This window comes from Pteropus vampyrus, unplaced genomic scaffold (assembly GCF_000151845.1).
Source record: "Pteropus vampyrus isolate Shadow unplaced genomic scaffold, Pvam_2.0 Scaffold22, whole genome shotgun sequence".
Lineage (NCBI taxonomy): Eukaryota > Metazoa > Chordata > Mammalia > Chiroptera > Pteropodidae > Pteropus > Pteropus vampyrus.
The window spans coordinates 11,519,036-11,542,108 of NW_011888803.1; the positions used below are offsets into that span (position 1 = coordinate 11,519,036).

The 23,073-nt window shown below is 41.1% G+C and overlaps 1 protein-coding gene across 6 annotated transcripts in view; it reads left to right on the forward strand.

Annotated features, from left to right (window-relative positions):
* The first annotated feature begins 9,125 nt into the window (after positions 1-9,125).
* The window catches only part of LRRC8D (leucine rich repeat containing 8 VRAC subunit D), a 115,345-nt gene continuing 101,397 nt past the window's right edge, over positions 9,126-23,073 (forward strand). The window contains exons 1-3 of one of the 6 annotated variants that reach the window (XR_002779254.1): positions 9,126-9,211; positions 10,072-10,116; positions 10,540-16,800. The gene's annotated coding sequence lies outside the window, so the exon portion shown is untranslated. Of the gene's footprint in view, positions 9,212-9,359; positions 9,651-10,071; positions 10,117-10,539; positions 16,801-23,073 lie in introns of those variants that run through there. The other 5 variants (XR_002779256.1, XR_002779255.1, XM_023528086.1 and 2 more) reach the window with 5 other exon arrangements.

A 23,073-nucleotide genomic window follows, 5' to 3' on the forward strand; every position in this document is an offset into this window, starting at 1 on the left:
TGTCACTTTCACTCACATTTCATTCATTGGCCATAGCAAGTCATATAGCTAAGCCTGAGATCACTGGTTGCGAAAGTATAATTCTCACACAGAGGAGAACAGCAGATATTGGAAACAACATCAGAGCTACTGCAAGGACAGACCTTGAGCATCAGACCCAGTGGTTTATAGTTAATGTGTTCAGAAACCATTTTAAGTTTCTGAGACAAGCAATGGCACCATAAAGCTGTATTTAAAAACCATCTACGTTTTAAATACAAATAGAGGGGCAGAAAGTCCTATGTAAGGGCCTCAGCTGGAGACTATTACATTAATTCAAGGATGAGTCCATTGATTTGAGGTGACGATTATGTAGAGGGAAAGAAGAGAAATATTTTGGTAGAATAGTTGTTTTAAAGGAAAAATAGACAGGACCAGTCACATGGATAGATATGAAGGCTGAAGGGGTGTGAGCCAAAGATGATTCCAAGACTTTTCCTCACTTCCTGGGCTGTGAGGCCCTGAAACATGTTACTGAGTTGATGGTAGAAAACATTCTGAAGATTTCTCAGAATCACAGCACATTGATTATTAAGAATGATATGCAGCAGCTATGATGTGCCACAAAGAGCACTGAATCTGGCCTCACACATCTGGCCTGGGTTCCTTGGTCTCGTATTTATTAGCTGGGTGGCCATGGGCAAATCCCTTCACTCTCTGTGCCTCAGTTTTTGTATTTATAAAAATGGAGATAATTAATCATGCCTCACAGAACTGTTTGAGAACTACATTTCTGTGACAATTATTTATAATGATTTGTAAGGTATGAATATCAGCATTCTGGTTAGAAGGGCTTCCTCAGTCTACCTGCCTGACAATGATTATATACTATTTTGGGTTGTTGGGGCTTAAGGCAGACGACCACTTCGTTTTTGGATTCTATTTAGATGTTTCCTTGTTAAAAACCTGGGAGGAAAAAAAAAAAAAACCTGGGAAGGTAGCCAGATAATATAAACCATGGATCACAACCTCAAGTGTCTGGATAGGTAGTTTAAACGTTGTTTGGGTATAAAAACTTAAAGTACTTTCAAAGGAAACATTATGATATGGTACAAAAAAAGTGTACACAAAATGATAATGGGCAATTGACCTCTCTGCCTCAAAACCAGGGACATTGAAAAGTGGCAGAGGCCTCGTGACCAGCAGAGTAAAACCCAGCTGAAAGGGGGCAGCAGGTATTTGGCCCCAGAAGGATTTTGCTGTGCAGGAATTACTCTAGGTTTGACAGGTGTTCTTTCTGGAGGGGGTTTGAGGGGCTGGGTGAAAAGGTAAAGGAATTACGTGTAAGTTAGCAGTTAAAAAATAGTCATGGGGATATAAAGTACAGCATAGAAAATACAGTTGCTAATATTGTAATAACTGTGTATGGTGTCAGGGGAGTACTAGACTTACGGGGGCAGGAGATCACCTCATAGATTATATAAACGTCTAACCACTATGCTGTACACCTGAAACTAATATAATATTGCATGTCGACTGTAGTCAAAAAAGTTTTTAAAAATTAAGTGCTGAAATCTGGGTATTTATATGACATTTCCTGATTATTAAATATTGGTAACTAATTAAATTGTTTTAGAAAACCCTCTGTTGCTAAAACACATTTGTGGAAAATTTGTGGGGTCACACAGGCTTTGGGTCTATGGGCTCTCACCCAGGCATCAGAAAAAGAGGAAGGCGATGAACAGTTCACAAAACTCTTACTCCACCAGCAAGAGAGAAGAATAGAGATTTTAAGAGATGAAGCAAACATTAATGAGGAAGGTGGCAAAAGGAACTGTCTATTAGTATGCTGGGATAAACTTCGAGGGGATGTCAGAGAATCTCGGGAAGGGAAGGGATCTGGTCACCTAATCTCATGTATTCAGATTTAGATCTAGACTCATGGCCTTTGTCCCTGCCTGGGCTGAGCAAGGACATCGACTTTTGGAATGATCAGGAACAGTGATGGGACAGCTGCCTCCTCCTTTATTTCTCATGGTTCAAGGAGCACCTCACAATCTCTCAGTCTAAACTTATTTTCAAATCTTCCCCAGGCCACACTGTTTTGCAGACAGTGCTCAGACACAATAATCTTTCAAACCCAGAATGCTGGATTTCGCCTCTGAGTAAGAAAGCTCCACAGGCTGGCTTCTCTCTTCCTGTCCTCCTTATTTCTCTCTCCAGCTCAAGCCCTGCTCAGACTCATTTTGACACTTAAAAGTTTCTGGCTGTGCTCATCCCCTCTTCCACAGATGAGGGCTCTGAGAAGACATCCTAACTGAGTGAGTTCTTTGTGGATTTTTAAACATTCAACTCACCATTTGGAAATAACAATTCCTCTTCCTTCCTCTTTTCAAACGAGCACACAAATTAGTTTGCTTTGGGGGCTGGTTTTGTTTTGTGTTCTCTCGAAGTATTGCCCAATTTCTTTTTATGGTGCTTTTTCTCAGGATTTTTGTGTCATTTCAACTTTCCATTGGCAAAACTATAATTAAGATTCCCACTTGCTATTTTATGTCACATCTATGTTCTTTCACTTCACTTAAGCTTTTTCTTTTAGCCAGATTAGAATACGTAGCAAATTTACTACACAATATGACAGTTTTAAAGTAATATGTTATGAGGAAGTAAATGTTTAATTTCCTCTAACTTATTCTTTTCATTATTGTGTTACTTTGCTTAAATATTTTCCTTAATATGGATATAATTTAGGACTTTGGATTATCATTTTGCAATTTTGTTTGCTTGTTAACTCATGTCACACTGTTTTCCTTTTCCTGCTCGTTAAGGGACTAACAAAAAGGTAATATTTTCTACTAAGATTCTTCTTCTCCCACATAAACTACAAGGTGCTGTTTTAGTAAAAAGTCTGAATTTGGAGACTCTGAATATGAATGCCTTTCTCAATTTAGAAAATCCTTAGAGAATAGCATGATATAAAAAATCTCTTCCTAGCAAAAAATTTCTTGAGTTTATATTAATGAGAAATCTGGAATAAATTAATTAATTCTCTAAAACATAACTATTGAGTGCCTATTATGTGCCAGACACTATTCTAAATACATGGGATACATCAGTGAGCAAGACTGATAAAATTTCTTATCTTTAAAGGGCTTATATTCTAGCCAGAAGAAATAGATAGTAAACAAACAAACATATATATAGTAAGTAAGTGATGAATGCTCAGAGGAAAATAATAAAGCAAAGTAAGAGGAATGGGAGTAGGCAGAGCATTTCGATTTTAGATGTAATTGTCAGGATATGCTTCCCTAACTAAGTGATGTTTTTGGGCGGGAGATGCAAATCATATAAGAACCTAGCAAGACATTGTAAGAACTTTGACTTTGAATAAAATGAAGAGCTGTCACAGGGTTTGGGCAAAGGAAAGAGCTGATTAGATTTACATGATAAAATAATCACTTTGGCTGCTGTTGAGAATAGACTGCGGGGAGGAATGGAGCAGGAGTGGAAGCACACAGACTAGTTATGTGGCTCATGAGTTAACCAAGGAAATAGATGATTGTGAATAGAACCAAGGTATAACAAGGGAGGTAGATATTTAGAAGATAGAGCCAACAGGATTTCCTGACGGTGTCAATATAGGTTGTGAGAGAAAGAGAGACCAGTCAAGGAGGACTCCAAGGGTTTTGGCCCAAGGAACTGGAAGGTTAGAGTTGCCATTTATTGCGAAGGGAAAATTTGTGTGGGTCGCACAGGTTTTGAAGGGAAACCAGGAGTTTGCTTTTGGACTTTGTAAATTTGAGATATCTATTAGATGGGAAAGCGGGTAAGCAGTTAGAAATGCAAATTGAACTTTAAAAGAGAGGACTATGCTGGAGATATAAATGCTGAGTTGTTGGCATAGAGAGGGAATTCAAAGCTGTATGACTAGATGAGGTCCTTGAAGGAGCGAGTATGGTGTTTTGGAAAGCAAGAGAGGCAACTTACCAAAGAGAAGGGAGTCAATGGTGCCCAATGCTGCTGAGAGGTCAATTACGGACCAAGAATCGATCACTGTATTTAGCAAAGTGGAAGCCATCAGTCACCTTGGCAAGATCATTTTCAGTGATGCATTGGGAGTAAATCCGTGATTAGATTAAGCTAAAGAAAAAGTGGGAAGAAAGGAATTGAAAACAGTAAATATAAACAATTCTGAGGTGTTTAGATGCAATAGAGATTTGAGAAGTGGAATGGGGAAAGCAAAGTCAAGAGAAATATTATTCCTTAAGATGGGAGAAATAACATTTTTTAAAAAATGGTGATGGTAATCGTCCAGTAGAGAAAGGAAAATCAATGGTATGAGATGGGGACAATTGCTGGAGTTATGTTTTGAAATTGGGTGAGATCTGGTGCAAAAGAGAAAGCACTGGCTTTCAATAACAGCATGGATAGTTCATCGCTAGTAGTGGCAGGCAGAAAAGCAGAGAATATGGGTACAGATCCTCAAGTGGTTGAATCTGGTGTTTCCTTCTGCTTTAAAAAAAATCCCCAGTAAAGGGAACACTTAGTCCAGGGCTATGAAATGAAAAGCATTGGTTTACCTGGATAGGCAACCCTAATTTTTTCACTCTCCGAATCCATTTTAGAAGGTAAACATCAACTTCTTCCTTCTCATTATGGTTGATTAAGACATATTAGTTTCTTTATAGTTTCAATTTCAACATATCACTTCTAACTATAGAATTCTGGCAATTTCCCTTCCTCTTTGGACCTTCTGGTACTTCAGTACTCCTGGAGAGCTACCCCACACGCTCCACTCAGTTCCATTTCCTCTACTGTTCTCCTCCCTCAACCTAATCATTTCTAGTCTAGTCTCCAGCATTTCAATTTCCTCAGCTGTAAAGAAGGGAGAGCAATTGGTTCCCACCTTCAAGACTGAGGGTTTAAGTAAGCCTAAGAAGTGAAATTGTTTGAACCCATCTGAAGAAACAGAAAGAAGAGGAAAGCGCGGGATGTAGCATAGGAGAAGAAGTCAGGAATTTGGTTTTGGACCTGTAAAGTTTGGGATATTGATTAGATGTCAAAGTGGGACAAGCAAGTCAGCAATTAGAAACACATTGGAGCTCAAGAGGGAGAACTATGCTGGAGATATAAATGAGTTGTTGGCATAGAAAGGGAGTTCAAAGCCATGTGTCTGGATGAGCTCCTTGAAGGGAATGAGTACGGTGTCTTGGAAGGCAAGAGAAAGCAAAAGACTACTCTTACCATTTGGTAGGCTGAGCCCTTACTGTATAATTTCAAAACATTTTATGTATATGAGCTCCCATCTTATTATTGTATATTATGTCAGCTGTGATATTTGTAGAGTCACGATACATTAAGAAATCTGGTCATACTTATAATTTGGGGACAGACAAAATAGGTAACATTTATTGAGCAATACCTATGTTCTAGGCACTTGGTTAAGCCCTTTCTATATGTCATTTAATCCTTAGCCTCACAATAACTGGAGATATACATTATTATCTCCATTTAAGAAACTAAAAGAGGGGTGAGAGAGGCTCATATAATTTGATATTTTGCATCTCTTCAGCTCTACAGCATTACTGCCACTTTCCAAGCAAATATATTCTACATTTATTTATGTATGGTTATGCAGGTACATCCAGATTTAGCCTTGTCCCCTCAAGGCTATTCTTCACTTTACAAGAATATGATTTACATCATGATGTTATTCAAAAGCTACCCCAGTGTATTTGGGATCAATTTATAAAGCTTTATTTCTGTAAAAATTTTCAACATGTTTACAGATTATTGAAATTCATATTGTTTATCACATGTTGGACACTCTACTAGGTAATGGAAAAAGGAAGAATGCAAAATCACTCCTCCAAGGAGCTCAGATTCTTCTTTAATAGGAAAGTCATTCATTCATTCATTCATTCATTCAATAAGTATTATTGAGTGCCACAGGACACACCATATGCTATAGTTCAGGTAAGCACAAATCAACTTAGAATTACAGTATTTGGTAAAAAGAGATGCACATGTAATGGCCTTTATCTTGCTTCGTCCTTTTAGACAGTATTGTAAGTGCTTGGACTTCTAGAGTCAGGCTGCCTGACTTAAAGCCTAGCTCTGCCACTTAAAGGCTATGAGATCTTGAGCTACTTATATAACCTCTCCAGGCCTTCGTTTCCTGTCTAAAAAATGAGAATAGTGATAGTATCTATCTGATAGTGTTGCCACAAGGACTAAAAGTGAATATGTAAAGTACTTAGAGCAGTGCTTGGCCCATCATAAGCACTGTAGCTATTTTATTATTAGTGTGATACAGATTTACCATGTGCTGGAACAGTTGCCATTCCTAAGCATAACAACTCAGCAAAGGACAGTAAGTGCTCTGCAAGGTTTTTTTGAATAGAACTTCCTTGATGCCTTATTGTGTTTCTGCCACTTCATCCCTGTAGTCATGTCTAGTGTAGCCTCAGATTCCTTTTCTATCATATTTCTTAATGTTGAATCCGATGTCAAATCAGTTATTGCCCTTTGCTGCCTCCTTCCCATTTGTTTTCCTTGGGGAACAGGGGAAGCTGACAGCTCCTTGCATCCTAGAACATTAGAGTGATCTTTCATTATTTGTCATTGGTAGAGCTCTTACCAATTAAAAGAAATCTTTTATTATTTTTCTTTTTATCAAAGTAATATGTGCTCAACATAAAAATAATTCAAACATACAGAACTTTGCAACAGAAAGTGAAACACATTGGTAATCTCACATAAAAAGATAACCACTGTTAATTGCTTGTTATGTATGTTTCCAGATTTCTTCTAAGCAAATATTTAATAACATATATGAAGATGAGAAATACAAATACTATTGGGATCATACTTATTCATATTGCTCTGCAATTTGCTTTTTTCTCTTACAGGTTTTAGACAATCTTCCATGTTGGTACAAATAGATCTGTCTTATTTTTATTAATAGCTTCTGAAGGTTTTCTTCCACAGATCTAGCATAATTTGCTTAACTAGTTTCCCTACTAGGATTTTGTTATTAGACTTTTATACCATTACATGTTTCTACTATTATAAACAATGCACATATTTTTTTTTTGTACACAGGTCAGTATTTCTGAAATACATAAAACTGGCATAAAAATGTTCAAAGTATAAACTCCTAGATGTAGAATTGCCTGGTCAAAAAGTACAAATATTTATTTTATCAAAAATTGACAGATTGTCCTCCAAACAGATTAATCGAATTTACACTCACAGTTACAGTGTATGAGAATGTGTGTTTCTCCACATTTGACTGTTTTCTGAGCACTACTTTTTCTTTTCTCGATTTATACCAATCTTGAAAACACATTTTTCTCAAACCTAGAATCATAGTTTAAAACTTAGGGAAGATCAAAACATGGAACAAAGTGTTTTTACAGACAAACATTCCAAATTAATTATAACAGTGGGGTGTTTTCAATCAAAATATCACACCACTAGATGTTAGCAGTTTTAAAACTGCTCTAACCTCCCAGATCAGCAAATCTGGTACTGTGATTAGATCACTTGCCACACAGCTCCTGCCCACACACCTTCTTGGCTGGGTGTGTGGAATAGAAGAGGCTGCTGGCATGAAGGACAGGGCAAAGAAAGTGAGAAAGCAAGAGAAGGTCAGAGGGCTCAAAATCCAGTGGCATCTTGTAACCTAGTCTAAGACCATCCCCTGAGTGTTCTGTGCTCCTGTCTATTCATAGTCCTCCCTGTCAGTGTGGCTCTTTATTTCCAGTGCCTGATGAACAAATGCTCACCACCCAAGGGGCAGTTGTATCACTCCCTTCTCTCTGAAGACTTCCTGAAACCCTAGAACACCACTCTCTTTAATGCCTCACTACATCTGAACCCACACCTTCCTGAGGATCTGTAGAATTTTGTGTACTATGCTTATGAAGAATTTAGGTATGGAGTAAAAGTTGATTGAACATTTACTGACATAAGGAGATCTTGGTAGAAGAGAGGTGAAACTTCCCATTGTTCACAGAAATGGGTGGATTCAGATAAAAGGAGATATATATCCAAGTATTTGGCTGGAACGATTTGTCTTGTTAAAAACCAGTAATTCCAAACATCGCTCCTGACTTTACTTCTTGACCCCTGCTTCTCCCCACCCACAAAAGAGACCGCAAATATGTGTACTTTGATCTTACAACAAAATCAAGAGGGAAAACTATCATGTTGGAAAACACCTCTTGGGAGAGGCTAACCTTTCATCCGCCTGCTTCAGATACAGGATGTTTTTGGCAAAAAAGAATGGGGAGAAAAAAAGAGTAGATTAGGATTAAAAGAAGAACCGACTCTCTAATGTATCTTTAATAGCAGAGACAGAACAAATGGAGGCTGGGAAAATACTCGTGCCAAGATAAAAGTTGTGTGCCTCCAATCCTAGGTAAGTACTTTCTTCAGGCTTGGAAGTCGCTTAAATGACGTTTGTGCAAATATCCCCCCCACCCCCCGCCCAACATTTCACTGCGTTCCTCTTCAAGTCTTATTATCAGCGTTTTAGTCAACAGGATGGACCTAGGAAGGGCAAAGGTCCCTGACCTTGCCTCGCTCCCATCTGATGACAGAGGCTGCTTGGCACCGCACCCTGCCCAGGTGGGCGTTTGACAGTATTTCGGGAACCGAGATCACCGCTGCCGCTCTTCTCCGCTCTGTGCACCTGCTTGGCGTGTAGCAGCCTCTCGCTCCCAGTCCCCGGCCCTGGGCCACCTAACTCGCTGCACACCCAGCTCTGGTCAGCCCGCCCCCCGGGCTGCGGAAGCGCCCCGACCCTCGCCAGGCGCAGCAGAGCAACCACGGGAAAGCGCTCGCAATCACATGGAGGCCCGGGCCCGCCCCATTGGCTGCGGACGAGCCAGTCGCGGCGCTCGCCGGCTGCGGTTGGTCCCGGAGCAGCAGCGCCTGCACGGGCCCGGAGTCCATGTTACGCTTTGTCTAATTCCCCCCGTTACAGAGTCATGTGCTGCTGCTCCGGTCGCCGCCGCTGCCGCCGCCCGTGGTGCCCCGGCTCCTCCGCCGCGCTTCGAGGTGGCCGCCGCGGGCGGGGCCGCGGGAGCAGGGTCCAGGGCGCCGCGCGCCTTCGCCGCCCCGCCGCGTCCCGGCGCAGCCACCGCCCGCCGCAGGTGATGCCGCCACCTCCCGCCTCTGCATAAGCCGTGGCTCGGCGGCCAAGCTGCCCCGGCTGCCCCCCAAGGTTGGTGCGCACCTCTCCGGGGCAGGCGCCGGGCGCTGCACAGGTGGGGAGCCGCGCCGGAGCGCGCCAGCGCGGCGCAGACGTCCTGTCCCGCGGCGCTTCGGCCCGAGCGGAGGCTGCGGCTGCGAGCTGGCAGCGAGGGGCCGCGGGGGAACGGGTAGCGGACAGCTACCTGAGCGGGGCCGTGCTCCTGCCCCTGATCCCTCGGGCCCGGAAGATTGTTTGGCTTTGTGCTATTGGAGTAGCGGGCGCCGCGGGCGGTGGGCCCTGCGGGAAGAGAGGCCGGGCTGCCTCCCTCCGGCTCCCCACCGCGCGCGCGCTCTCTTCTCTCGCTTCCCTCCGCCCAGTTGGAAGGGCGGGGAGACCCGGGTATGGCTCGGCCGATTCCTTCCAGAGGTGGGTGTTTGGTGTCTGGCCTTGCTGGCCGGGTGCCCAGAAGGTGAGCCCTTTAACTTCTCTAGAAACGCCTCCCCGTCGCCCCCTTTCCGTGCCGGGTGGGCTGGGCGGGGAAATCAGGGCCGCGCCCCGCCCCCAGCTCCGAGAGGAGGGAGTCGGGGCCCGCAGGTGCACCCAGCCCGCCGCGAGCCATCTCCGGGTTGGGTACCGGTATAATCCGCTTCTAGCTTGTTTGGAAGCGTGGGCACTTGGGAGCAGGACTTCTCCTCGAATCCTGTCTAGGGGCTTGGAAAGGAAGAGGATTGGGACGGGGGGTGGGGAGGAGTGCAGTTGACCAGATAACCATTACCTCCGCTTACTGGAGAGTCGATAGGGGCCTTTCTCTTTCTGGGTCCTTTATTTGGAGTATTTCTTACGGATGAAGAAATAAGGGGTTTTTTTGTTTTGTTTTGTTTTTTAAAAAGCCAGCCGCAGTGAAGAAAAGCTGCCTCATGTCGAGGGGAGGAGAGGTAGGTCCCTATGGAGAGGGAGAGGTGGGATGTGGGGTCCCACCGGGTACGCAGTTGGGGGTGTGTGTCGTGGGTGGGGGAGGTAGGGTTTCCGGAAAGAAAAGCTCACAGGTGATAAGGAGGGATCTCTCAGGATGTAAACAGAGAGATGGGGAATAGGTATTGGGAAGCCCTAGCCGGCTGTGGGCCCCACTTGAGCCACTTGGGCTCATACATGGTTCTCTTTGCTTTGCATATTTCTTCCTTTCCTCCCTGACTTTGAAATGTATTTCTTGTTGGGCAAAGGAAGCTATGAGGACATATTTTGAAAGAGATACAGTAGTAAAGATTGAGCTGACGTCTAGAAACTTTCCTTGGGAGCTTTGATAATAAAATTACATCCAGTCAGTGTTTATTGAGCACCTATTATGTGTTCTGTGCTAGACGTTGAACGAGTCTGGACAAGCAGGGAATTCCCAATCTGCGTAATGGCGAGGCTGTTTACCTCATAAACAACCAAAGGGCACTTCCAAGTGCCAAGAATGACTGATTCAGACCTTCCCCGCCAAAGCTTCTGAGGCCTTTGCTTCTTACAGACCTGTGAGAAGAGTTCTGCACCATAACTGGTAAATGGGGTCTTCAGAGAGCATTCGTTTATACAGCTCATAAATACCAAGCACCTACCATCAGTTAGGACAAGATTGGAGTTGTCGCTTCCCCTGTCTTTGACATTAAAAATGCAGTAGCAAACTAGGAAAGATCCTGAGATGAAAAGTAGGTAAAGAACAGATCTGGCAAAGATGATTTGGAGCGTTTGGTCTCTAGGTTATTTAGGGAGCCTCCCATAACATAATTAGGTAGTCCATGGAGCTGAAGAAAAAATAAATTCAAAGTCTTGAATTGTCATGGTTTATATATTAGAACATTTTATCTTAGACTTGTCTCAGTTGTATTGAGGTATGTGAGTGTACACATTGTTGATTAAAACTTAACACTTCAGAAGGTTGAAGAAGAAACTGTCCTTAGGTGACCCAGTCCCCCAGTCTCTTCCATTACCATGTTGAGTAGTTTATGATGACACAGTAAAAGTATTGAACCATATTCTCATCTTTTTCTCCCTGCCAAGGTTTACAGAATTTTTAAAACTTGGTCAAAACTTGGCCTTTTTCCCTTAATTTTTATATTGTGCAGGGTTTTTTTAATGATTAATTTTGGAAAATTTTGATGTGTTTGTCATGTTCCAATAGCTACGTTGTTTTGGTAGCTGTATTTTGGAAATTAGACTTGATTCAATCTCAGTACTATAGGTAAATTGGCACTGGGGATGAAAAAATAAAGTCGTATCAAAACTCATTATCACATATGTTCTTGAAGTGGTAGTTGGTAAGAGATTTCACATGTTTTTCACGTAAAATTGGAGCTGCTGTTTGATGTTCTAAGCAACAGCCGTCAATATTTGAGAGTACCAGCAGTAAGCAGTGAACTAGCCAGAGTGGTTGCTGTAATGCCTTATAGAGAAGAGGATTCTTGGTAAGACAGGTCCATTTGAGGATACCACCAGAAGAGAATGATCCCATTTCTTTAGGAGGGCATGGGATACTGACGTGGAAAGGGTGTTTAGAGCCAGATGGAAGTGTTGTGTGTGTGTTAGAGAAGCAGGAAGGAGCACACATTGCGGGAAGCTTTGAAGTTTGTAATGGGTCAAAAATCGTAAATAGGTTTGCCTGGCTGTAGCAGAAAACATGACTTCTGATACAGGAAGGTAGAGGGTATCTAGTTAGTGGAAAACTTGAACCACAAGACAGTGGTGTTAATCATTTGCCTCAAGAAGAACAGTTCTCAACAGGGGGTAGTTTTGCCTCCCAGCAAACATTTGGCAATGTCTGGAGACATTTTTGCTTATCAGAGCTCGGAAGCAGATGCTACTGACATCTAGTGGGTAGAGGCCAGGGATCCTGCTGAATATCCTGTAATGCCCAGGTTATTGCCCCACAATTCTGCTAAATGTCAGTAGTGCTAGGGTTGAGAAACCTTGCTCAATACAGTGTATGAAGAGGCCACTGTGAAGTTACATCTCAGAATAGGCCTTGAAGGAGTTGGTTCTTGACATGTGAGGAAAGACACTGAGGTTAGGAAGCCAATCTATGAGACTTCTGCTGTGCTCAGGCCTGATGTGGTTATGATCTGGGCAAATTCTAATAAGAAAGGGGCATTTTCAAGAGATCATGACAGATGAGCTAGCAGGGCACTATAATAATATTGGGGAGTCGTAGATTCAGAACTGGAATCTTAGAGCAACCCTGATCTAACTTAGTGCATTCTTACACTTGCTAGGCAGCCTCTTTAAACTCCCCCAAGGAACAGAGTACTCTATTATGAGTCCTCACTTAACATCTTGGATAGGTTCTGTGACTTTAAGCAAAACAACGTATAATAAAGCCTGTTTTACCATAGGCTAATTGATATAAGCAATAGTTAAGTTCCTATAGCATGTCATCATTGTTATAATGAAACGACTTTGAATGAAATGACATTATTCGAGGACCTGCTGTACTTTTGAAGGCATGTCATTATACCTTTGGACTGCATGTATGAGTATTATTTGAGCTGAAGACTGCCTCCTTGAAACTTTTTTTCATTCATTCTATTCCTTTGGAACTACCAACTTCCACAAGGTGGCCTTTTGAATGTACAAAGACAGTATGATGTCTCCCTCCCACCAATTAACTTTTCTCAGTGCACAATAATACCAGCTCTTTTCACAGTCCTACATGGGACAAGATTTCTAGGTGTCTCCTCAGTTTGTTAGCATCTCATGGAGAGTAATGAGTGTTTAGAATTGAACATGGTAATTGAGATGTGATTTGGTCAACTCAGTACAGTATGACAGCTGTTTCCTGAGACCAGGGCATAAGCATCTACTTATTGCAGCTTAAAATTACAAAACTGCCTTTGGGGGGGAAAAAAAAGGCAGTGCCTAGTACAGACTAATGTTAGAGGTTCTGGATAGTCAAAACTCCTGGATAGTCAAAACTCCTAGATAGTCAAAACTCCTGTATGAGCTGCTGCATTCTGTATTCATTGGGCAGATTTTTTTTTTTTCTTTTGGTGAAGTTGAGTGGAAGTCTTATGGTTTGTTTTTGTCCCCGTTCAGTGTTATCCTGTTTATTATTTAGGGCTTTTAAGATTTTAAAATCTTGATTCTAGTGGAATGGCTTTGCCAAAAGCTATGTAGTCACTAATATTAATACACCATGAATCCTAGTAGTTTGGCATTGCTGGTCCTATTTGAAAGGTAGGGGTGCTGAGTGATAGCGGTGAATTGCAGGAGTTGGTTAGCCCTTGGTTAGGGGCTTCCGAGAAATCTATGTTCTTGGCCAAGCTTCACTGCATTTAATTCTTGCTAATGTTTGCACATTGGGCGCCCTTTTGAAATTATTTGAATCTGTTGCAAACTTCTGAAATCTGTACTCCGTGCTCTGGGATCTTTGTAATTCTGTTAAGACATTTAGCAGAGAATTTTTAATGTTCTTTGCAAATCTGAAGTTTGCCAAATCTGAGTTGCTTTTGAAATTTGTGAGGAGGTAAACAGGATAACTGGTACTGGCAAAAACCACATGCGAATTTGGTTCCCACTCAGGGTAAGCTTTTTTTTTCCTTCTCTTTTTTGCTAGTGTGCGCAAAATAATTAGTGACAGCTTTACATTTGGAGAAGGAGAGAGGATTGGGGCTTAGAAACAAGCTATTTTCCCAGAACTGGGCTTTAGCTTGTTGCTGTGTAATTTCATACTTATCAGATTTCATTGAGAAGACATCAGGAAATTACCATTCTCAGATGTCTTTTGAAGCCTGTGGGTCAGAAATCCTAGGTGACTTAGTGCCAAATTTTCCAACTATTCTAGCTCTCTCCAACAAACTAGATTTAAATAAATTATTTGGTTCGGGTGGCAGCCATCCAATAGTGTTGAGAGTGTTAGAACAAAATTCCAGATCTCATAGCCTATACGTGCAACCTCTTTGTTATAAATGTTTATTCTGCCCCAATCCTTTGCTGGTGTGTTGTCTGTCCAGATGGTACAGTGTGCTTGTTCTTACTTCCGTACTGGTCCACGTGTGAAGCCTGTCTGTATTCTCTGGAGATGAAGGATATTCCTATGAGTAGAAGGGATGTTTTGTGAATATATGAGATTTCTTGAGGAGGAAGATATTTAAGAACCTTTAGATATTGTTCTTTCATACTTTCAAAGACTGTATCAAAGGTGAAGTCATTTTGAGATTAAGGATACAACGTGTCATTTTGAATAGAAAGATAGGATTTTATAGATGGATCAATACTTGAGTTTTATAAATGAGAAAATCAAGGCACAGGGAGGTGGTATTAGCTGCAGCTTACACATGTGACAGAGGAAGCATTTGACTCCACTTGCCTTAAAGGCGACAAATAAAGATTTCTGAGGATACAGATTTCTCCTCTGCTTAAAGGTGTGTAAACAGTGAGGTCCCTCAAGCCTTGTTTACGTAATTGCTCCAAAAGAAGGAGGACACAGTGGAATTTCTAGGTTTACAGATGGCAGTAAGCTCTTTGGAATTATGAAATATCTAACCCATGGGGATTTACTCCAGGGAAACCGTACTGGGATATATTAGTCATCAGAAAATTTGCAGGTGAGTGTCCTTGTGGGCAAATATGAGGTCAGATATTAAGAAGGAAGTTACGGAACTGTTATAGGATGGTGCTTTGGTGGGAAAACCCAGGAAAGGGCTTCAAAAATACTTTCACAATGTCCCACTTACTTTTGCAGATTACAAAGGACAGGAGATGTTAAGCTTCATCAAAAAGATTTTGGAAGCAAAACAGAAATACAGTCTTAGTTGAGTTTCCACTGTGCTTTGTTCAAAGTGTGGGTCCCCATCTTTAGGAAAGACATCAGAGCTAGCAACGTAATGACACCTAGAGAGCATAGATATTTTTGCTAGAATGGAAGCATTTTGAGAATAGGGCCTTGCAATTTTTTTTTTCCCTAATAAAAATATTAGGGTTTCTAGCATCAGGAAAGAAGATAGCTGGGAAATGTTATTGACGCCCATGAAACCACTGTGGCAGGGACAGAGGAAACCTGGATTGGTCACCTAATTCCAGCAAACCTGAATGTAGGATTTCAGTTGCTGCTTCCTTGTCTCTACTCTCCAGTACTCTTGTGGTGAAGGCAGGCATGTATCTGTCCTGTTCTCCACCGATTTCCCTGTGTCCCACATATGGCAGGCCCTTCATTTGTGTGTTGCCTGAAGGAATGCATGAAGAAGTATACCTTAAAACTTTATAAGACATAAATTAAAGATGAATGCAAAAAATATGGTACCAGTTTTTCTTAACCCTGGCTGGCATCAGAATCAGTCTGGAGAATACATAGTTTCCATCTGAAGTTGGGAATCCTCGTATGAGGAAGGCCAATTTATAGGTGGATTTTCGATTGCAAGGGTGGCCGGCACCCCTAACCTTCACATTGTTCAATAGTCAACTTTATTTTAAAGTTACATGAGCCTAGACCCTTGCCCATTCCTATTGAATCAGACTGTCTAAGAGTGGAGTTTCAGTTTGAAAAGAGCCCTTGCCACCCCCAAGTGATTCTGATGTGCAACCAAGGCTGAGAACCACCATCTGACATAGCTGTACATGAAGGCTGGACACTGTCTTCAAAAAGGTCTTGAAACATTTATGACTGTCCAGATCTTTCACAATGGAGCCAGTACAGATTTATTCTCATCTCATTGGGTATAAAATCACACAATTGATTATTAAGACTAACAAGGAGCTTTAAGGATAAATCTATATCCTTGGAAGGTGATGACTAAGACAGTGGATGTGCCACAGTGTGGCCTTTGGTGACTCCATGAGACACTGCATCCTGGCCTGGATGGCATGATGGACCCGACTGATAGTCATTTCCAGAATGGGTCCATGATGACTGTTGCACCAGCCTGTGCAAAAATAAAAATCAAGACAATGCAGCAAACTTTTCAGGTTTTTTGTTTTGTTTTGTTTTGTTTTTAAGCTTGGGTTATCCTTTCTACTTTGAGGGGTTAATTTTTTTTCCTTGCATGAAAGGATGGCAATGGTTTGCTTTTTGGTGTCATTCCTTGGTCACCTAAAACCTAACAATTTTATGACAGTATTGTTTTTGAAGTTTTACTTGTCTATGTAATAACAAATCTGGGAACTACTACTATTCTGAGGTTTTTAAGATGTCTGTATCCTCTTCTTGACACCTGCTATTGGGAAAGGCTCACAAATATTAATTTTAGATTTCATTATGAACATTTCATTTCTTAAAAAATGTTTTTCCTTTCCTCCTCTGCTTGCTGGTAATAATTAGGAGCATTGCCAGAGAAGGCTTCATTTCCCCAGCAACCCATAAATTCCATAGCTAAATCTCAGCATCAGCCGATCACTGCAGTGCATTTTAAAAAGCAGGGAGAAGAAAGGAAGTGCAAGAAAACCTCTCTTTCTGAAGGATGTTGACCACCAGAAAGCTGCCTCTCCAGATGTCACACAATATAGACGGGACACATTCATGCCTATCACTTTTGGTATGAAATGCAATCAATCAAAATTCTCTTCACTGATTATCTGCAACCCAGTTCTAAGAAATGTTTAAAAATTAAAATTCTTTGGAATTTTAAAATTCTACTGAATCAGCTTTTAAAAATCAGGGTTTTTTTTTTTTTTTTTTAATCAGATAAAACTAGTATTTTTTTTTTTTTTAACTTAATGGTCAAGAAATAATTAAACAATTTATGGAATACCCAAAGTTAATAATAATAACTATGAGGCATCTACCAATTGCTCAAACATATGCCCTGGAATTTACCTACATTCTCATTTAATCCTCAAAACAATCCTGAGTGGAAGGTGGACTTTTTCCCACTTTACAGATGACATAACTGAGACTTGAGAGGTTATGTGATTTGCAAAATATCTCACGAGTGGTAGAGGTGAGATTTGAAACCTGTTTATTTCAAAGCCCATTCTCTTATCTACTATACTCTTTAGATTTCTTTATATTCATTTCACAATACCTGTTAAGATTTTTGTTTAAAAAAAAAAAAAAGAACCAGATTTTGAAGTGTAGAGGAACCTTACAACTCATCTAGTTCATGCTCCTCACTTGTGGATCAGATCTGAAATGTGAGAACACAGCTGAGAAGAATAGTGACGTAGCGATGCCCAGGTCTTCAGGCTTCCATGCTGGTGTTCTCGTCAGTACACAGTGGTTTTTAAAAATACCAACCTGTTGATAACATCACTTAAGTGAAAATTTATGCTAGCATTAAGAGGGTAATTTAAAATCACTTGTTTTAGTGCTTTCTCTGGCCCTACTGTCTTTTATCACCAATTAGTGATAGAATGCCACTTGTAATAGCACACACTAAGAACCCTCTTCCTAAATTAGATCTCATCTACAGTAACTACTGTACATAAATATATAAAGACATAGCTAATATTTGTCAAGGTGTTATATCCAAATGTTTGGTGAATAAATACTATAACAAATATGTGCATTCAAAACATTCATATCCCCTAAGAATGAATTAATAAATACTCATATATTTATATCATATATTTATGGTCTGTTTTATTTATAGATATATTATGCTCAACTATAATCACTTCAGTGGAGTGGATTTATTCTGTTAGAGTTTCTACTTTAACGGTTTTATTTTACATGTTAACATTTAACCAGTAATAAAGTACAAATTGGGAAATAGTCTGCAGTGTTACATAGCTTGCGCAAATGTGCCCCCTTCCTATACACAGACATGAAGAGAGACTTCTCTCTCTTAGTTCTTTTCAAATTTATTTTTGTTATGGAATTTTTTTTTTTTTTGCTTAGTTCTAAATTTTTTCCTTATAAGTTATTTGTACTTGATAAATTATATACCAAGCAGAAACTTTATAATCGTATCTGTAATTTCTGCACTAACAGAAAGTTAGAGTTGGATACTAGTTAATGGCCCAGGGGTCTCAGGCAAATATCAAATGCTGCCTGAAGTGGGCCTCATGTGAGATGATTTATGGCAGCTGGTACTCAATCTCAGAGTAGACTGATGGGGTGAGGGTTGACCTTTGCTGAACTAGAAAATGCAGGTTCCGTTCCATCCAAAGGGATCTGTTGAGCAGATCTATTCAGCAGCCAATTGTTGCCATATGGAAATGTGGGCCAGATCTTGATTTTTCACTGTAAGCTGGAAATCTGGATTATGACATAAAAATCTGATTTTAAGAGACTGGCTAACTCAGCATTTTAAATACTTCCTGCAGACCAAACAAAATAGCTTTGTGGGCTGGATACAGCCTGTGGGCTTTGGCCCTTAGAGATAGCCCTTTAGTGGCCAGGTAAACGAAAGCGTGGGATTTGAATAAATGCACAATATTTTAAAAAATCAGTTTAATGGTAACAATTTCCGCCCTTTAAATTTTGTATGGATGCATTTCAAGTGTTGTCCTTTCTGAGGAGTAAGAGATTCTGGGAGAAACATGGGGTATGAGAATGAAGTGTCTAGCAGAAGATGGTATGAGTATTGGGGGGCAGGTGGGCCCAGTGGTAGAGATTGAAGGGTAAGTACCACTTGGAGGTGAAGAAAGAGATCACTTACCATGGAAGATAAGGGACAAGGAAGATTTATTTATGTCTTAAAGTTGATTTGGGAGTAATAGGAAAGAGAGGGAGAACAAAGAGGAGTTCGTCCATGAGAATGGGAAATCTATGACCCGATAAATGTTTTAAAATCGGTGCAGAATCTATGCACATGGGCAGAGTACTATTATTTTGCTGTTCCTAGTGTGTGCATGTTAATCTGAGTTGATTTCTGCAAAAGGAGAATTGGAGTGAAAAGGAAGAGAAAGGGTGCATGTCAGAAAGGAGACTATAGAATGAAAAGAAGGGGAGACTTTAGAACAACTGATATCAAAGTGAACCCCAAAAGCTGGAAAATGCATTGTAGAAAGCTGGCTATGTTTGAGTACAAACCAACACTTTTTTTTTTCTCCCAAACCACAGCATTGTCTGAGGGGATATGCAAGGCAGTCCCCAGCTTCCAGATGGCTCTGGGCGCCAGCTTGTTTCGCTTGTGGAGAGCTGACGGTTGCTCAGCACCACTGGGAGCGGCCTGCACAGTCCCTTTGTATGATGTTAGTGGCAGCATGATGCGTCTGTCTGGTCAGGGCACGTTGGTTGGAGAACAGTGCAGGCTGAGTTTTAGCCCCTCTCCCTGGCTGGATGCCCTCAGACCTGTCTTATGACCCTGCTAGTGCTCCTATCTTTAGTTTTGTCTCTTCCGGGGACAATTCTGCCATCATTTAAGTATAATTCGTTGTACATACACCCTGTTTAAAAGAGAAGAGCCATGCTATCTTAGCAGATCTCTGTTACTAGCTGAGTCTAGACTCCTTGCCTGAGAGGGGATTTTTAAAAGCATTTTTCTCTTAATCATCCCAAGTATGGCTCTTTGTTCCTAGAATGTCAGTATTTTCTGGGAAAGAAACCCTTTGCTTCATCAGCAGGTTTTATTCCGGTCCATAGGACTGTCATCCCTGTGTCATCTGTGTGACCAGAACACGTTGTTCTCGGCTGGTGTAACTTTACATTTTTAACACTTAGGTTGTGCCCCTGCATTAGTTAGTTTGATGCAATAAGGGTCTTTGCTTTTTCTCATCATGGGAGCTGGTTTGTGGTATTGAGAATGGGTACAGATTTGCTTACAGTGTTGCTGAGAAGAAGGAAAATTCTTCAAATTCCACTGTTTGTTCTTCGAGGGACTGTAGTCCACAGATGGAAATCCTGGAAGATCCTATCAGGAAATGAAACTCGTAAATAATCTTTGTGCTGATTTAGGGCATTATGGATTAACAAATTGTACAAGAAGTTTTCTTTAGCCTTCTTATAAAATACATTTTTAAAAGAACACAATTGTTGAGACTGATCTATTCCGCAAATAATAATAGGAAACACTTATATGTGCTTGGCACTGTTTGGAGCACTTCACATGTTAGCTCATTTACTCCTCACAACAGCCCATTTTGTAGCAGAGGACACCAAGGCCCAGTTCCCCAGTGTCTCTGCATTTCCTTGTCACTGTAAGCAGTCAGTGAACTCAGGCCACATAGCTAGAAGTGGCAGAGCTATGTTATGAACTCAAGCAGTTGTGGCTTCAGGATTTGTGCTTTCGAGACGGCATTATTGTGTCTGGTACTCTATCACAACAAGGATCATAAATCTGCTTTAGAAGCTTCTTTTGCTTTCCACATCACCTCAGCTGTAAACTCAGGATCAGGGTTTGAAATAAAAAAAGGGAGAAAATTATATTTCTTTAATATCTCCCAAGCCAAATGAACAAACACATGTGTCAGGAGACAATTTCTATCTAGGAACAGAAAGCTAAAGGATTTTTCTGGAACACTGTACTAAAATACTGGACTGATGATTCTAAGGGCTACATTCAGGGCCTTGTTGCTGTGACAGCCCTCACTCTTGGCTTCAGAACTGTCTTTAAGAGCACAAAAACTTTTACAACTAGTGGATTTGCTGAGCTACTGAGTACATTTCTAAAACTACGTTTCATAGTTAATAAAGGTCCATGGGAAGAGCCAAGGATTTGGAACTTAGAGCACTTGAGTTCTGGTCCTGTCACTCTCTTGTATTGACTGATCTTGAATTTCTCAAGACTTGAGTTTCATCCCGTGTAAATAATAGAGGGGGTAATAACGGCAATGCAATTGGTATGGTAAAGACAAGAAACTTTCCTATATGACGATATTTTATTAACACTAGTAGCCGTGTGCTAGGCAGTGAGTGGACCAGCATGTGTTGTGTCAGTCTTGGAAGTGATTTTCTGTGGGCGAGTGGTGGGGGCGGATGCTTCGGAAGAATTGGGGAAGGTATGCATTGATCTGAACTTTTTTCCTTCCCTGTTCTCACTTTACCTGTATTATAGTGTGGAACCATAGTGTGAGTGTTGACTCAGTTTCTGGCCCAAACTCCCTTTTCCTTGGTTTTTTCCCCGTCTTTGGGCTCTCCTCCAGTTTGCCTACAAAGTGCTATTTGTTGTAAGGGTGAAGCAGGCGATTCTCTGGGCAGCGACACTGTGGCTGCAGGCAGTTACTGTAGTTCAAAGCAAAAAAGCATGATGGAGTAGGAGGGACACTGACAGGGCTTGTTCCTTAGAATTTTGTACATTGATTTTGAAGAAAAGAAAAGGGAGTAAGAGATGACTTCTCAATAGAAATATTATGAAAGGCCCTTCATAACAGAACAAAATTGGGCAAGGAGAAAGGGCTTTAAGAAATCACTGCTTATTACTCTGAAAGCAAATGCTGCTGCTGCTTTTTTTTCTTCTTTTTTTTTTTGTCAGTGAAAGCAAATGCTTTTTGAGCACTTACTGTGTCTGCAGTGCATTCTAGATGGATAGAAAACAAAAATTAATAATAAATAATAACTAGCTATCATTTAGGTGCATATTAGGTACCCTGCATTGGGCCAAACACATCTTGTGTTGTATCCTCACATCAGTCATGAGGTAGGCACCATTTTGCAGGGTACCATTTCAAAGATTATGAAATCGAGGCTCAATTTAGTGTTCAAATAACCCACGAAGAGTTACAGTGCTAGTAAGTAACTGAAAGCACTAAACTTTGAAACTAGGTCTGCCTCTCATACACAGTATGAAAGATGTGTAAGATACACCCCTGCTTTCAGGGGAAGAATAGTGTGTAAAACAGCTTAGTATAGGTCAGCGCAGCATTTTTTAGACATTTGCTTAAGAGGAAGGAGAGGCTGATTTTGACTGGAAAGATCAGAGGTTTCACTAAGAAAAATAACTTGATCATGGCCTTGAAGGATGAAAAAGGTGGCCACTGGTAGGGAAAAGATGAGAGAGGTTAGGGAACGTTAGGGTGGGATAGTGTGGAGTTGTAGGGTAAATACGTAATGTGTTTGGGGAATGGTGGTGTGATACAGTGAGGGGCGTGGGAGGAAATGAGGGCAGAAAAGGAGGTTGGGACAGATCACAGAGGGCCTGGAGTGTCCTGCTAAAGAATTTGGACTTCATTTCATTGCCTTCGAAGGTTATCCCATTAAAGGTTCTTGAAAAGGGAAATCATTTCCTCTAGTCTGACATTAGTGATTCTGGTGGTAGTAAAGGAAGGAGTATAATGTCTGCAGTGGAGATTCCTCAACCGAGCTGCGCCTTACGGCCACCTGGGAGTTTCTTAAATATACAGATACTGGGAACCCCCCACCCCCTGCCCCTCAGTGATTCTGTTGCTGTAGATCTGGGGTGGGGCCTGAGAAATTGAGTCTAAAAGGCCCTGCAGGTGATTCTGAGCACAGTCAGATGGGGGCATAGGTCCTATAGGCATTAAGACATTGGGGTGTGAGGGGTCCTGGCTGAGATTAATTGTGGGTTTGCCACTGTGTGGATGATTTTTAAAACATGGGAGGGGACCAGTAATCAAACTTGGGGAAAGATCTGCCTATTTAGGTTTTACAGTTTGCTCTTTATTCTCTATGAATATTCATTAATCTCAGAGCATGTCATTTTCACATAAATTTTCTCATATCTGGAATGTAGTATGGCTCTAATTTTTTATGTCTTTGTGCTGTTTCCCTTTTGTTTATTTAGAAGGAAATGGAATATGTTGGATTTCCTTGGTGACTGTCTCTTCACTGACAGTCTTTCTTGTGGCGCATGAGCTCCAGAGTCCACTGCCTGGGGCATGGTGGCTACAGGGCTAAACAGTTCAGTTTTTCAGTCTCTTAGGAGTGGAATGAAAGGACTTGTACATTTCCTGGGACTCAGCCTGAATTTAGGCCATTTCTTGAGTTCTAAATCAACTACTGACTTCTAAAGTATAATTTTTGCTGAGAAGGCAAAGGGAGAAGCGGTTTTTCAACATTAAAGAAATTAGGAATTATAATTTAT